This window comes from Lactuca saligna, chromosome 6 (genome assembly GCF_052625555.1).
Source record: "Lactuca saligna cultivar CGN05327 chromosome 6, ASM5262555v1, whole genome shotgun sequence".
Taxonomy (NCBI): Eukaryota; Viridiplantae; Streptophyta; class Magnoliopsida; order Asterales; family Asteraceae; genus Lactuca; species Lactuca saligna.
The window spans coordinates 52,634,194-52,648,203 of record NC_136422.1 but is presented as its reverse complement, the minus strand read 5'-3'; the positions used below and the strand labels follow the sequence as shown (position 1 = coordinate 52,648,203).

The 14,010-nt window shown below is 38.2% G+C and overlaps 1 long non-coding RNA gene across 1 annotated transcript; it reads right to left on the bottom strand.

Annotated features, from left to right (window-relative positions):
* Nucleotides 1-1,425: 1,425 nt before the first annotated feature.
* On the bottom strand, nucleotides 1,426-3,241 carry LOC145003191 (uncharacterized). Its single transcript, XR_013661882.1, has 3 exons — nucleotides 2,934-3,241; nucleotides 2,031-2,845; nucleotides 1,426-1,651 (listed from the first exon to the last, which is right to left on the bottom strand). It is a non-coding gene; the product is annotated as an uncharacterized LOC145003191 (long non-coding RNA).
* Between the last annotated feature and the right edge of the window lie 10,769 nt (nucleotides 3,242-14,010).

Below are 14,010 nucleotides of genomic sequence, written 5' to 3'. Positions count from 1 at the left end.
AAATATGTTTACATGGTTTTATTTTTGAAATTTTGGTTTCGGCCCCCCTACTTCAAATGTCCATGTTCCGCCCCTGGTTGAACGGGTTCACCGATAATGAATAATCATTAATTGTTTGTGTAATATAATTGTCTATAAAATTGACGGTGCATTACATAGTATGAAACAAACAATAGTTAATTGAAATGTGGATGTAAAAACAATGAATGGACTTTACTTTATTTTGTAGTATTATATTTTAATTTCTTCCTATTATAACATTTTACTATCACAAATCCTGATTATATAATATTTTTAAATGTTTTGTAAGAATTTTTGCACAAAGTTTTTATAGACTTTTTACAATGTTTTTTAAGCTTCTTTCAAAATCGTTCTTACAAATTAATACTCTATTTTCACTTTTCCAAAATAAAAGATAACAATTAATACTTAAGATTGATAACTAATATTTCAAAAAAAATCGACATTTTGCACGGAAACAAAAACATAGGAAAAAAAGGAAATAATAATCTAGAAATAATAATGACCAAAATGACAAAAGAAGGATATATCAAAAAAGACAATGTCTAATAACTTTCTCCACCCCACCCCCAATACCAACAATCCAATTCTAGCTAAAGCACAGGGAAACATATAGCTTTTAGCAAGAAGCTTCTACTATTCGCATCTAGATGCTTGTTGTATGCTCTAAGCGTATGAGATATTTAGGGCAAAAGTTGTCGAACCATAAAATCCTAACTTAAGAACAAAGGCCATGATAAATGGTTTTTAGGCAAAAAAAGCATGTTTGTTGTTGACAACATAATAATATACAATTAATACTATTTTTTTATACATTGACATCATAAAAAAAGAATCATTTCACAATCACATTCACCTTTTTACGTAGAAGTACTTGAATGCTAGCAATAACCCTCAAAGTCAAAGCTTCAATATTTTCATCAAGGTATTTATGTTAGAAGAATAATATGTTTGAACTTACACGATATCTAAAAAACTCTATAAGAAGCAGCTATAGCTCCTTTGGATATTAGTGTCATGATGTCCTGTTGCAAAAGGGAAATATTACAATATTAGCCTATTAAGAACATTGCAACTGAAATGGTGCTTGAAGAGCTCTTCAATAAATGAAAAAATTGATAATAGTATAAAATCAAAAAAGAAGTAAAAGAGATTCAAGTACCTACCTGAATATAAAGTAAAGAAACAACTTTAGGCATAATGGTGACCAGGTCAGTTTCATCATAAACTTGACTTAATAAATTCTGAAAACATTACCATTATAGTCAATCAACTATCAAGCTTAATATAATGTTTCCTTTTTTAACCAATAAAAAGGTCAAAAGAAAAAAAAAAAAAAAAAAAAAAAAAAAAAAAAAAAAAAAGAATACCCACTACACATATAAGAAAACATTTAATCAAGCAATTAACCAACCCTACACAAAGAACTTTGATTTATTCGCAATCTAATTCTTCAGGCTTAACAAAGAAAATAAATAATGTACGATAAACATATTTAAATATATAAACAAAAACGTTACTTGTGATTTGATATTGTCGGATTTGGAGGAATTTAGCATCATCGAAATCACAAGATTATGTCATGCATATGAATGTTAATCGAGAAAAAAGGGGGTTGATTCCTCAAATCCTGAAATAAATAATAGAAATTAGAGTTGAAATTATGGTTTTGTTCATCAAAATCGAAACATAACATAATCAAATTATAAGAAGCGCTATTAGTAAAAAATCATTTTCGGATAAAGAAACGATACAATCCTAGGGACTCTGTATATAAAATGACCATTTTACCATCATAACACTTTTAGTTATTTTTAGGACCAATGACCAAAAACTAATCTTTTTTCCTTTTTTCATCCATATTTTATTGTTTCATAATGATTTTAGTGCCCGAGTCGAACACGGTTATTAGAAGGACCCAAAAAGCATCTAAAATGACCATTTTGCCCTCATAAAGCTTTTAGTTCTCCAAATGTTCATGCCAAAAAGGAAAGAAAATGGACTCTTACCATATGTTCGAGGTGTTGGAAGAACATATCCACCATAAGCTCTTGCATGGGTTGGAGGAATGCCAACCTTGTTAAACTTAACAGAAAATTGAGGCTTAGCTTTAAGCCCCTCACTCTAAATTAACCTTATGTATTTCAACAAAGTTTCTTCATGAAGTTCAAGTGAATCCATATTTAGCTCAACTGTATCAAATCCCAGCTGCTTACATTCCTATTATGGTCACACAATACAATTTATTAGGGTGGAATTGGAAGTCAAGACGACCTTTTGTGACCCTAAATACCACTATATACTCTTTGAAATAAGATGAACCTTTTACACCAAATATTCAGTCCAAACTTTCAAACATTCAGAGCCTCCTATAAACTTCAAACCATTAACAAATTTCCCTACAGACTCCAACATATCTTGGCCCAACCACACATTATTAGCAAAATGTGCAATCAAGAATTGTATTCCCCTCGTTCAGTTGATATAAAATACAAAGTACCTCGGATAAAAAACATCAGATCATGAAGAAGAAGATGCAATAAATGGGATAAGTCATAAGTTCACATAACTTTAGAAATAACAAAAAAAAAAAAAATTACTAATTTCCGACTAGAATCTAGCTCAAATCGTCATCTGGCTTCATAAAACTTGTTTACAAAAAACAGTATTGGCTTCACAAATCTTCATCTAGCATAAAAAAGAATTGAAACTTGTGATCGATATGGTAATTGCTTCCCATGATTCACCATTGGGGTTATCCTTTTCAGTAACACCTTTAATGATTCATCTTTGGCATTCTCCTTCCCACTAAAATCTTAAAATTCTGCTCCAAGAATTGAATTCAAATGTTAAAAAAGGCTATAATTTTGCTAACACGGGAAGAATTGAAGTAAATTGATGCATGAATTTACCTTGGTGGGTGTTCTTCAAAGGCAAGTTCATTCTGAACGATAGATTTGAAACATACTCTTATATAGGCGTATCAGATATATACACGAGCCTGAAATCTAGGGTTTGATGGGATCATGCAGGAGGAAGAATAAAAGTAACTGAATGAAGATGAATGTGAGAAATAGGTGGAGAGATTGAAGGATACGTGGGGCGGCACTTCTACAGTTGAAGGTGGATGTTGAGCGATCAGGCGACATGCCAACAGGTCTTGGAAGAACGTAACTGTAAATAGCTGCAAGCTTGAGATCGTGAGGAGTAGAAGAACTGTCGTTCGTGGGAAACAACAGAAGAAGGTGCTGGTGGTGGACTCCTCTGACAGCGCTCAACACGTAGGAGTCCATAAAAAAAATAAGCGCTTCTGGGAGGCAATCTGAGTTTTGTTCGCATTTTCTTTTCTTTTCTTTTTAGGAATTTTTATTTTTAGGAAAATGATCAATTCGTCATCCGAAAACTTTTAAATGGAAAAATTAGACGTGGGGTAATTTAGAGTTAAGCAGTAAACAATTAAAATGAACATATGTCATTCATTAAATTAATTTTTTTCCCCAAACTATTCTCACGACATGAAGCATGGTCTCACGTCGTGACTTATAACGAATTACGGGGGACTGGCTAAGAGTAACCCAATTTTTTTCTATAGCCCAATAAGTTTAATTAGCCCAGCAAGTACTACATGTCGTGAACTTGCCTTTCACTTCGTGGCCCTTAAAAGTTACGGGGGACCTTTTCATAAACACTATGACCTACCTTCTCATTTGTTTATGCACTTGCGCACGAACGAAAGTCCCCACAGCCGATTTTCTACATTTTTTTTTCCAAATTGCTTGCATTTTCTTGTCTTTTAACTTCATCCGGTAAGTATTTCATCTCCTAATTGCTGATATTGTTTATATCTTATGCATTTTGGTGCTTAGGGTTTATATAGATTTGAAAAATCCCTAATTGGTTGAATGTGTTTGTACTTTAAAGTTGCATGGCCTTAGATTAGGGAGATAAACAAACCCCAAGTATGATTTTTATTGGATTTGGGTTGTAAAATACTCGACTCAGTTTCACATCCTGACAGCGCTCCACGACGTGGAACGCTAGCCCACGTCGTGAATCCTGGGCGACCAGTTTCCTGTATTGTTTTTAATATAATATGTTGGGTGTTTTGTTTTGTTTTTGGTTTGTTTTTAATGATTTCAGGCAAATGGCTCTTAGAAGGGCAGTCCGGTAAGAGAATAACCTGATTGATGTGGCTAGCATTCACCCGTTGTATCGTTTTCCGCAAAATTTATCTCGGACTTTGTTGACAACTTACGAAAATCGGTTGGGATGGCTTTATAACCGCGAGTTTGCACTAGCACCCATTGTGGATTGGAGATGACTACGAGGTGTGGGCATGGTTTTGGAATTGGAGCGATATTGGACAAAGGTATATGAAGGAGATGGTTTTTTATTTACGTGTCATGGTTGGAGAAATCTTTTCACTGTTCAAGAGCCCGTCTATCAGGAATATCGGTAGAATTTTTCACTACCGTAAGCTTTGAGGAAAGGACTATGGATTTTGATTACAACCGGGCGCTTGTTTTCCGTTTGGGCGAGATTTATCGTGAGTTCAGTCTTCGCAAGTTCGCATGGTGCATGGGCTTACACATAGAGGTGGAAACTCAATCCCAATTTTTTTGCCATTCTTGCTTGGATGTGTTCGGGATTTTACACCCGGAACTTTGGATGTCCAATTTTGGAGGACTAACTCAAATCACGAGTATAATTCTCGTGATGCTAGTGAGGCACAAATTCGAAGTCATGTTCATCGATTCCTTCATCGCCTTGTCACTTTTCTATCAATCACAAGCATCATGGTGATAAGGTTTCCATCCAGAATTTGTTTTACTTGTGGAGTATCATCACGCCATGGGTTTGTTGTGATCTTCCCTACATGCTTGCATGATTTTTGGAAAAAAAAAAAAGCGGCCGACTCTAGGCAGGGGAGTCCAATCATGGGTCGACATCTAGTCACCCCCCTTGCCCGATCTTACAAGATTTTGTCTCCTGATTTTGTTCGGAATCTTACTCGTTCCCCTGACAATGAATTGACAATTCAAGTGTTGTGTATTATAAGGGTGGTAGTGAATGTTGGGGGCTGCTATGTGATACCCCCGAAGGATGGCGAGAAGCATAATAAGCAACACGAGCCACAACCACAACCACGAACTCGGCGGAGGAATGTTAGAGGTCGAGGAGAGAGAGGGCAGTCGGTGCATTTACATACACCTTTTGGAGGAGATATGGCGAGATATTTTGATCAATTATCCTTGAATACTAATTGGATCGGGGTACAATGGAGAACATGGTCCAACATTTCGGTATTGAGAAACCACCACCTTTGGGGAGTCAATACCCCATTTGTCCTACATGGAGCTCTTATCAACATTCAAGGAGGAACGAAGCAGGAACGAGTGGAGCCCAAGGGTTGTTTAGAGTTTCATGACAAGATTCGAGACCCACAATTGGTAATAAGTGTGGGGTGCATCGAGAGAGAGAGAGAGAGAGAGAGAGAGAGAGTAGAGTTATAAAAGAGTCTTAAGATCTTTCATTAGAAGCGTCTTATTTCATTAAGATTTTTGTCATAAGTCCAAGTTGAAAGAAGAAGTGGAGGATTTTATTTCCTCACTACCCAGGTTTCATGACGTGTCATTCATGTTCACGTCGTGAACCAAAGTTCAGTGGATTTTCAGAATATGTTTTTAAGCGACATCACGACATGTTTCGTACTTTCACGACGTGATTCTTAAATTTTCACAAAATTGAAGTCCATCGGCGCATTTTACTTTATGGTTCGCCACGTTTCTTCTTGAGATCATTATGAAGAGTATTATGGCTCGTTTCCTCCACCAAACAATGTGGTGTATGCTTTCCCACATTATTCTTCACGTTTTGGAGATTTGCACCACCTTAATTGAAGATTGAAGTTTCGATTCCATTTTTTTAGCACTTTACACATTTCGTGAGACCAAGATCCAAGTTTCTATCTAGAAGAAGTCCATATTCGAGATGCACATTTTATCCACACGACTGGATTTCGATCCTGCCACTACTATCCCTGGGGAGTCTGCTCCTTTTTCTCCCTTTTAATTGCTTTTTAATTATTTTATGCATACAATGAGGACATTGTATGTAATAAGTGTGGGGTAGGGGTCGAAAAAGTAAATTTCTAGAAATAGGTAAATTTAAAAATTTTCATAGGTTTGCAATAATAATCTGATAATTAGATCTAGTAATAATTTGAACTTTAGTTGCTAGGGTCGCATGGGGTGATCCGATGAGATCTCAAATGTTTTGTTGAGCCAATATACGTTATAGTGCATTTGTGGCCTCCTTAATTCTAGTAAAATCATGGGACAAAAACACAACCTCGCTTAGTTTGAGGGATGCAATATGTTTAGCAGCCTGTACCAGAAATGTATCCAGAAAAATTTATATCTTTAACCAATAAGGGTTGAAGTTAAACGCCCCTGCTCAAGCATGTAGGGTTTTGAGTGAAAAGAAAAAAGTGAGTTACATATAAAAAAAGAGAGAGTAATTACAAGAAAAGTTGAAGAATTTTTGGAGCTATGAAATTTCAATGTTTGAAGATCAAAGATCAAAAATTCTGAAAAATAAAAGTTGAAGATACCGTAAATCACACAAAAAGGTGGTGAATTCGAAGAAATAAAAGAGTTAATATAAAAAAAAAGTGAAGAACTCAAGAAGCTCCATTGTGGTATCTTAAAGCTGTAATTTTATAGTTTATGTATGCTTTAGCAGCTTTATAAAAATACCTTGAGCTTAGGAAGTTTTCTGCGGATAAATTTGGAGGGATGCATAAAATGAGCATTGTTCAAAAGAAGTGGGTGCGTGTTTATGAGGATTGTAAGTATTTAGAATTAAGGGGGGTCTTTAGGAAAATTTTAGACACAAATGCATGCATTGAGGTCTTGGCATAATGGCTAAGTTTGAGTTGGATCGTTCTATGTGGTGTTGGTGATGAAGCTTTGAATTAAAAATAGTTAAATTTGCTTGAGGGCAAACAAAGCACAAGTGTGGGGTATTTTGATATTGTCATATTTATACATATTTTTAGGCAATATCGATTTACATTTTTACTAATAATTTGGTTATTTGCATAGAATACTAGTACTTATAAACTTAAATTATATTTTGCAGCCAAATTGAAGAATTTTTAAAGAAAGGAACAAAAAATGACAAAACATGGAACTTTGGAAACTTGGAGTACAAAAGTAGAAGAAACCCACAGATTTAGCTTTAATCACGATGTGAAATAGAAGGCCACAATGTGGCATTAGTGTTCTGGAAGATAAGTTCGCGAAGTAAAATCCTTGCCCGATAAGGATTCCTCCTAAGTCACGACGTGAAGATGCCTTTCACGACATGAAACTCAAATTTCGAGAAAATTATATAAAACCAAGATCATTATGATTAAAACGACTTTTTATTGTCTTGGAAGGTTCCTGGAGATGATTTTTAGAAGAAGAAAAAGTCTGGAATTGGCTTTCAACACCAAGGGAGAAGAAGTTCATAATTTGATTCGTAGATTGGTATATTTAAACATGTTTTTGATTATGGATTTTGTTTGCTTAGTTGCTAGGATGTCCAGCTAAATCTAGTTGCTTCTGTTAGCTAGATGAAGCTTGACCTCATGGTGTATTTACTTTAGCTTTGATTTACTAGTTGGTTAAGACTTGTGTTGGATTGATTTTACCTAGCATGTTTGTTTGATAATTGATTGCTTTAAATTCTTATTCTGTATAGTTAGTGAATATGAAGTTACATGAATTTGAATACCTAATAATTCAGTGAACTCTAATTTATTAGAGCTAAGATCAAAGCAATCTTACGTAAGCAATTAAATTATTAAAATTAAGTTGTGCTAGAGAACTCATGATTATGACCATAATGTGTGTTCCTCAAATCAATCTTACATAGCTCCAATTTCATTTAATAATTGATTCTGTGTTAATTATTATGTGACCATACATAGAATTACATGAATTGATTAATGTTAGTAGATTTAGAACTACATTGCTAATATTGTCTTAATTAGTAACCAACAGTAATCGTCATAGCTAATTTATAACCCATTAAGTGAAAGTGGATTCAAACTAACAGAAGTGTTTGTTTATTGATTGAATTTGTGTTAAAGAATTAAGTTCATCTAAACTTGCAAAATTAGATAAATTCCATTTCTTTGTTAGTAACTAGGTTAATTTAGTTGTAGATAAATTAAGAAGTCAAAATTGTTCCCTGTGATCGACACCCGACTTACCCGACTATTCTATAATTTGACTAGGTACACTGTTAAGGTGCAATTTAGTTAGTTAAGTTAGTTAGGTTATAAATATAAAATTAGGTGTAGCTTATTGCACACATCAAATGACTTATCATACTCTTACCATATCCTTAAGAGTTTTGTTGCGTCTTTCAGATACACCATTCATGCTAGGCGAACCCAACATTGTGTATTGTGGGACGATTCCACATTCCTCTAGGAATTTAGTAAAAGGTCATGGGCTTTGTTCACCCAATCCGTCATATCTACCATAATACTCACCACCACGGTCAGATGTAACACATTTAATCTTTTTATTAAGTTGGTTCTCAACTTCAAGTTTAAAAGATTTAAACACATCCAGTGACTGAAATTTTCCATGAATAAGATATAGATACCCATAACATGATTAATCGTCTATGAATGATATAAACTATTGTTGAGAATTCCAAGAAGCCAAAGGGAATGGTCCACAAATATCTATATGTATCAATTATAAGACATCTGAAGACCTGGTGGCATCTAATCTTTTAGTTTTTGTCTGTTTTCCCTTGATGCATTCAACATAAATTTTCAAATCTGTGAAGTTGAGGTTACTTAACACTCCATCTGACACAAGCCTATCTGTTCTCATTTTTGAGATATGGCATAAGCGTTTGTGCCATAGTGTTGCTGAATTTTCGTATTTAATTTTCGCTTAGTACCACATGAATCCACGTGCAAGGTTTCATTATATGAAGTAGCAATATCAAGAATATATAAATTATCACAATACGTTAGAGAACCAGTATTGATAATATTTGAATTTAAAGACAAACTAAATTCAAATATCTATATGTATCAATTATAAGACAACTGAAGACCTGGTGGCATCTAATCTTTTAGTTTTTGTCTGTTTTCCCTTGATGCATTCAACATAAATTTTCAAATCTGTGAAGTTGAGGTTACTTAACACTCCATCTGACACAAGCCTATCAGTTCTCATTTTTGAAATATGGCATAAGCGTTTGTGCCATAGTGTTGCTGAATTTTCGTATTTAATTTTCTCTTAGTACCACATGAATCCACGTGCAAGGTTTCATTATATGAAGTAGCAATATCAAGAATATATAACTTATCACAATACGTTAGAGAACCAGTATTGATAATATTTGAATTTAAAGACAAACTAAATTCACCATTTCCAAAAGAACAATAATAACCTGATTTATCCAATTTAGAAACAGAAACCAAATTTCGTCTAAAAGACGGTACAATGCAAGTGTCTTGAGAATCCAAATAAAAACCAGTATCTAGTAATAAACTAAATGTGCCAACTTCTTTGACTTCAACTTGCTTTCCATCACCTACATAGATGTATCTTTCTACATCATTTGGTTTTTGGTAGTTCAGGCAACCCTGCATAGAAACACTTCCATGAGTAGTAGCACCAAAATCTATCCACCAAGTATTTCTAGGTACAGAAACTAAATTAACTTCAAAAAAAGACAAAAGCACAAATTATACCTTTCTTAACTCGTCAAGTGTGGTATTTTGGACAATCCGGCTTCAAATGACCATGTTCTTGACAAAAGAAGCATTTAGGAGGTCCCGATTCATTTTTCTTTTGATCATTATCTAAATGTTGTTTCTTTTGTGCTGGTCCCTTAGTAGCAACTTCTTTTCTCTTTCTTTTGCCCTTACCTTTAGAGGTACTAGAAAAATGAGCACTCTCAGTTGTTTTGTAACATCCCAAAATACAACTCAAAAAAAAAATTATTATAATAAAATCATATGCTGAACGTCATATCATAAATCCATACGTCAAATATCTCAAACCATAATAAAATGTCGTGATACAACCGTATCAAATCAAACTACGTATCAAAACAATCTCCCAGGAAAAAAACTAAAGTTGTGGTGGGTGCGATGCCATCATCCCGAGCTCTTCCCTTTACTTGCGGAAGTACCTGAAACCAAAACTGAAACTGTAAGCACGAAGCTTAGTAAGCTCCCCCAAATTACCACATACCATACAAACATATAACAACTACTGATCCTTGTCCACTGTATCGGACCAAAGTACGGAAATTGCATCAGACCGAAGTCCGGAACTAACCAGGGTCTTGCCCTCTGCATCGGACCGAAGTCCGGAACTACTGAGGCCTTGCCTCCTGCATCAGACCGAAATTTGGAACTAACTGCATCGGACCGAAGTCCGGAACTGACTGCATCGGATAGAAGTCTGGAACTACTGAACATAGCATAACATAAACATATCAACTAACACAACAACACATACTGCATACTGCTTCGGGCCATAACCCGGAACACATAACATGCAAACCTGTCTGAGCCACGAAGGCGTCAAACATACTAACTACTGCATCGGACCGAGGTCCGGAAACTACTGCTAGCTAAACGGGCCGGCATTGTGGCCTTAGACCCGTTCCTACTGGAAGGAAACTCACCTTGTGAACTGGCTGCTAAGTGTATGGCTCTGGAAGCTATCTACTGTTGCTCTGGTATCTCCCCGGCTACAATTCCACAAACACACTCAATCAAATACTAATAACTGCATTGGGGTAAAATGACTCTTTTACCCCTGGCTAAAGTCAACTCTCCCGGTCAAAGTCAACTTACAGTTGACCTGACTCGCCGAGTTGGGCCACCAACTCGCCGAGTCCCTACTCTCACTTCTCAAACCTATTCGCTGCTACTCGTCGAGTATGGCATCAACTCGACGAGTTCCCTTTCGATTCTAGAACTCAGGCTATCTGCATCCGACTCGCCGAGTTGTATGAACAACTCGACGGGTTGTTCTTGAATCTATGAAGATTGCCTTAGACTCGCCGAGTTGTATGAACAACTCGTCAAGTCCCTCCATTACTGAGTCTGACCTCCAGCTCACTGATTCCATTCTACTACTCACTGGTCCCCACTCGGAATCACTCAAAAGGGGAAAAATCGAGGACTCGCGGCTCGACTCGCCAAGTCTGAAGAACGACTCGCAGAGTCGCATGCATGCAGTTACTAAAAACTCGATTCTGTTTGAATCCAGCGTATATAACTTGTAGATCTGGGCTTCTTATGCTCGATTAACACGTAAAGATTCTATCTTTACGTGCCCACAAGCATCCATGAAGATTAAAAGGCTCAAAAGGCATAATAAAGGCTAGATCTAGGCTTCTCATGCAAGGCAACTTCGAAAAAGGAAATAGACCAGGGCTCTAAAACTCCTAAATGAACAAATCTAGGGATATCTCGACCCAACAAGGCATCCATACAACTATAAAGCTTGGAAAATACATTAAACTAGCCTTAGAGGTGTTGTAATGGAGATTTTAAGCACAAAACAGAATAATTTCGAGACACACCTGAATGAACTCTAACTTTGGCCTTGGATCTTTGCTCTACACTTCCTCTTTTTGGTCCTTTCTTCTTCTTCTTCTTCTTCTTCAATCCTTCAAGAATCCACACAAAACACTTTAATCATACAAGGAATGGTTTAGGGTTTCTCACAAGCTCTCTGAGGGTGAAGGAGGCGAGTTGGGGCACATAACATTGCTTAAATAGTGAGCAAACCCGGGGATTTAGGGTTTCTTCCTGGCAGGCGGACTCGCCGAGTCCCGAATATGAACTCGTCGAGTTGCGACTTACACGTGCTCGAAATCCCGTCTCTACTCGACGAATCGGGCTATAGACTCGCCGAGTCCCTCTTGAAAACTTCTAAATAAATAACATGGAAACAACATACCAGAGACGGGTCGTTACAATTCTCCCCCACTTGACTCAGACTTCATCCTCGAAGTCTGCTACGGTTGAATCTGCAAATAACTCCAGGTAGTGCTCTCTCATCTCATCCACAGCCTCCCACGTCCACTCAGACCCCTTCTGGTGCTGTCACTGCACCTTCACTAGCTGAATTACCTTGGTCCTCAAGGTCTTCGTCTTCCGGTCCAGAATAGCGACCGGCCTCTCAATATAATTCAGGCTGCTATCAACCTGAATATCTTCTAAGGGAACAACTGTTGACTCATCCACCAAACACTTCCTCAACTGAGACACGTGGAAAGTGTTGTGGATCTGGATAAGCTCTGCCGGAAGATCCAACCGATAAGCAACCCGACCCACTCGGGCCAAAACCCTGAAAGGACCAATGAACCTGGGGCCCAGCTTGCCCCTCTTCCGAAACCTGATGATACCCTTCCAAGGTGAGACCTTCAGAAGGACCATATCGACTACCTGTAACTCCAAGTCTGAACGCCTCCTGTCGGTGTAGCTCTTCTGCCGACTTTTCGCAGTCTGCAGTCTACTACGAACCTGCTAAATCAACTCGGTCGTCTTGAGCACCACCTCCGTGCTCCCAATGACTCGCTGACCGACCTCGCCCCAACAAATCGGGGTCCTGCACTTCCTCCCATAAAGCATCTCAAAGGGAGGTCGATTAATGCTCGCATGATAACTGTTATATGAAAATTCCGCTAACGGAAGATATGTATCCCAACTGCCACTGAAGTCTAGGACACATGCCCGAAGCATGTCCTCGAGAGTCTGAATCATCCTCTCGCTCTGCCCGTCCGTCTGAGGGTGGAAAGCGGTGCTGAAATGGAGACGAGTACCCATCTCGTCGTGAAACCGCTTCCAGAATCTGGATGTAAAACAGACATCTCGGTCTGACACCACCGATATCGGCACTCCATGACGTGCCACCACCTCCCCACATAGATATCGGCTAACTTTTCCGCCGATATGCTCTCCTGGATCGGTATGAAATGAGCACTCTTTGTCAACCAATCCACTATTACCCAAATCGAATCTACCCCATGTGCGGTCCTGGGAAGCTTGTTGATAAAATCCATGGTGATGTCCTCCCATTTCCACACGGGAATGTCTAACGGATGCATCTTGCCGTGAGGCCTCTGGTGTTCTTCCTTGACCTTCCTGCAGGTCTGGCACCTCTCTACATACCAGGTGACATCCCGCTTCATGCAGGGCCACCAGTAATCGGGACAAAGATCTCTATACATCTTCGTCGCCCCTGGGTGGATAGAAAATCGAGACTTATGAGCCTCGTCCATTAACACCTGCCGTACTCCGCCCCCGTACGGTACCCACACTCTCCCATGAAGGGTCAACAACCCCCGACTATCATAATCAAATGAAGCTACTCGGCCCACTATCCTCTCACACTTCTGCCTCTCCTCCTTAAGGCCCTCAACCTGAGCCTCCCTGATCCATTCCAACAACGGAGTAATCACTGTCATCCTCAGACATAAGTCTCCGATAGGGGCTACTATCACCTTGCGGATTAGGGCGTCGGCCACTACGTTGGCCTTCCCTGAATGGTAAAGGATTTCACAATCATAATCCTTCTGCACATCCAACCACCTCCTCTGTCTCATGTTTAGACTCGGCTGATCCATAAGGTACCTCAAACTCTTGTGATCCGTGTAGATGGTACAATGGACGCCATAAAGGTAATGTCTCCAAATCTTGAGGGCAAACACCACCGCCCCCAGCTCTAAATCGTGGGTAGGATAGTTAGCCTCGTGAGGCTTCAACTGTCTCGAGGCGTAAGCTATCACATGCCCTCGCAGCATCAATACTGCTCCCATACCTGTGATTGAGGCATCACAGTAGACCACAAAATCCTCTATTCCCTCTGGCAGGGTAAGGATCGGAGCCTCGCACAATCTCTGCCTGAGGGTTTCAAACGTCGCCTGCTGCTCAGGCCCCCAACG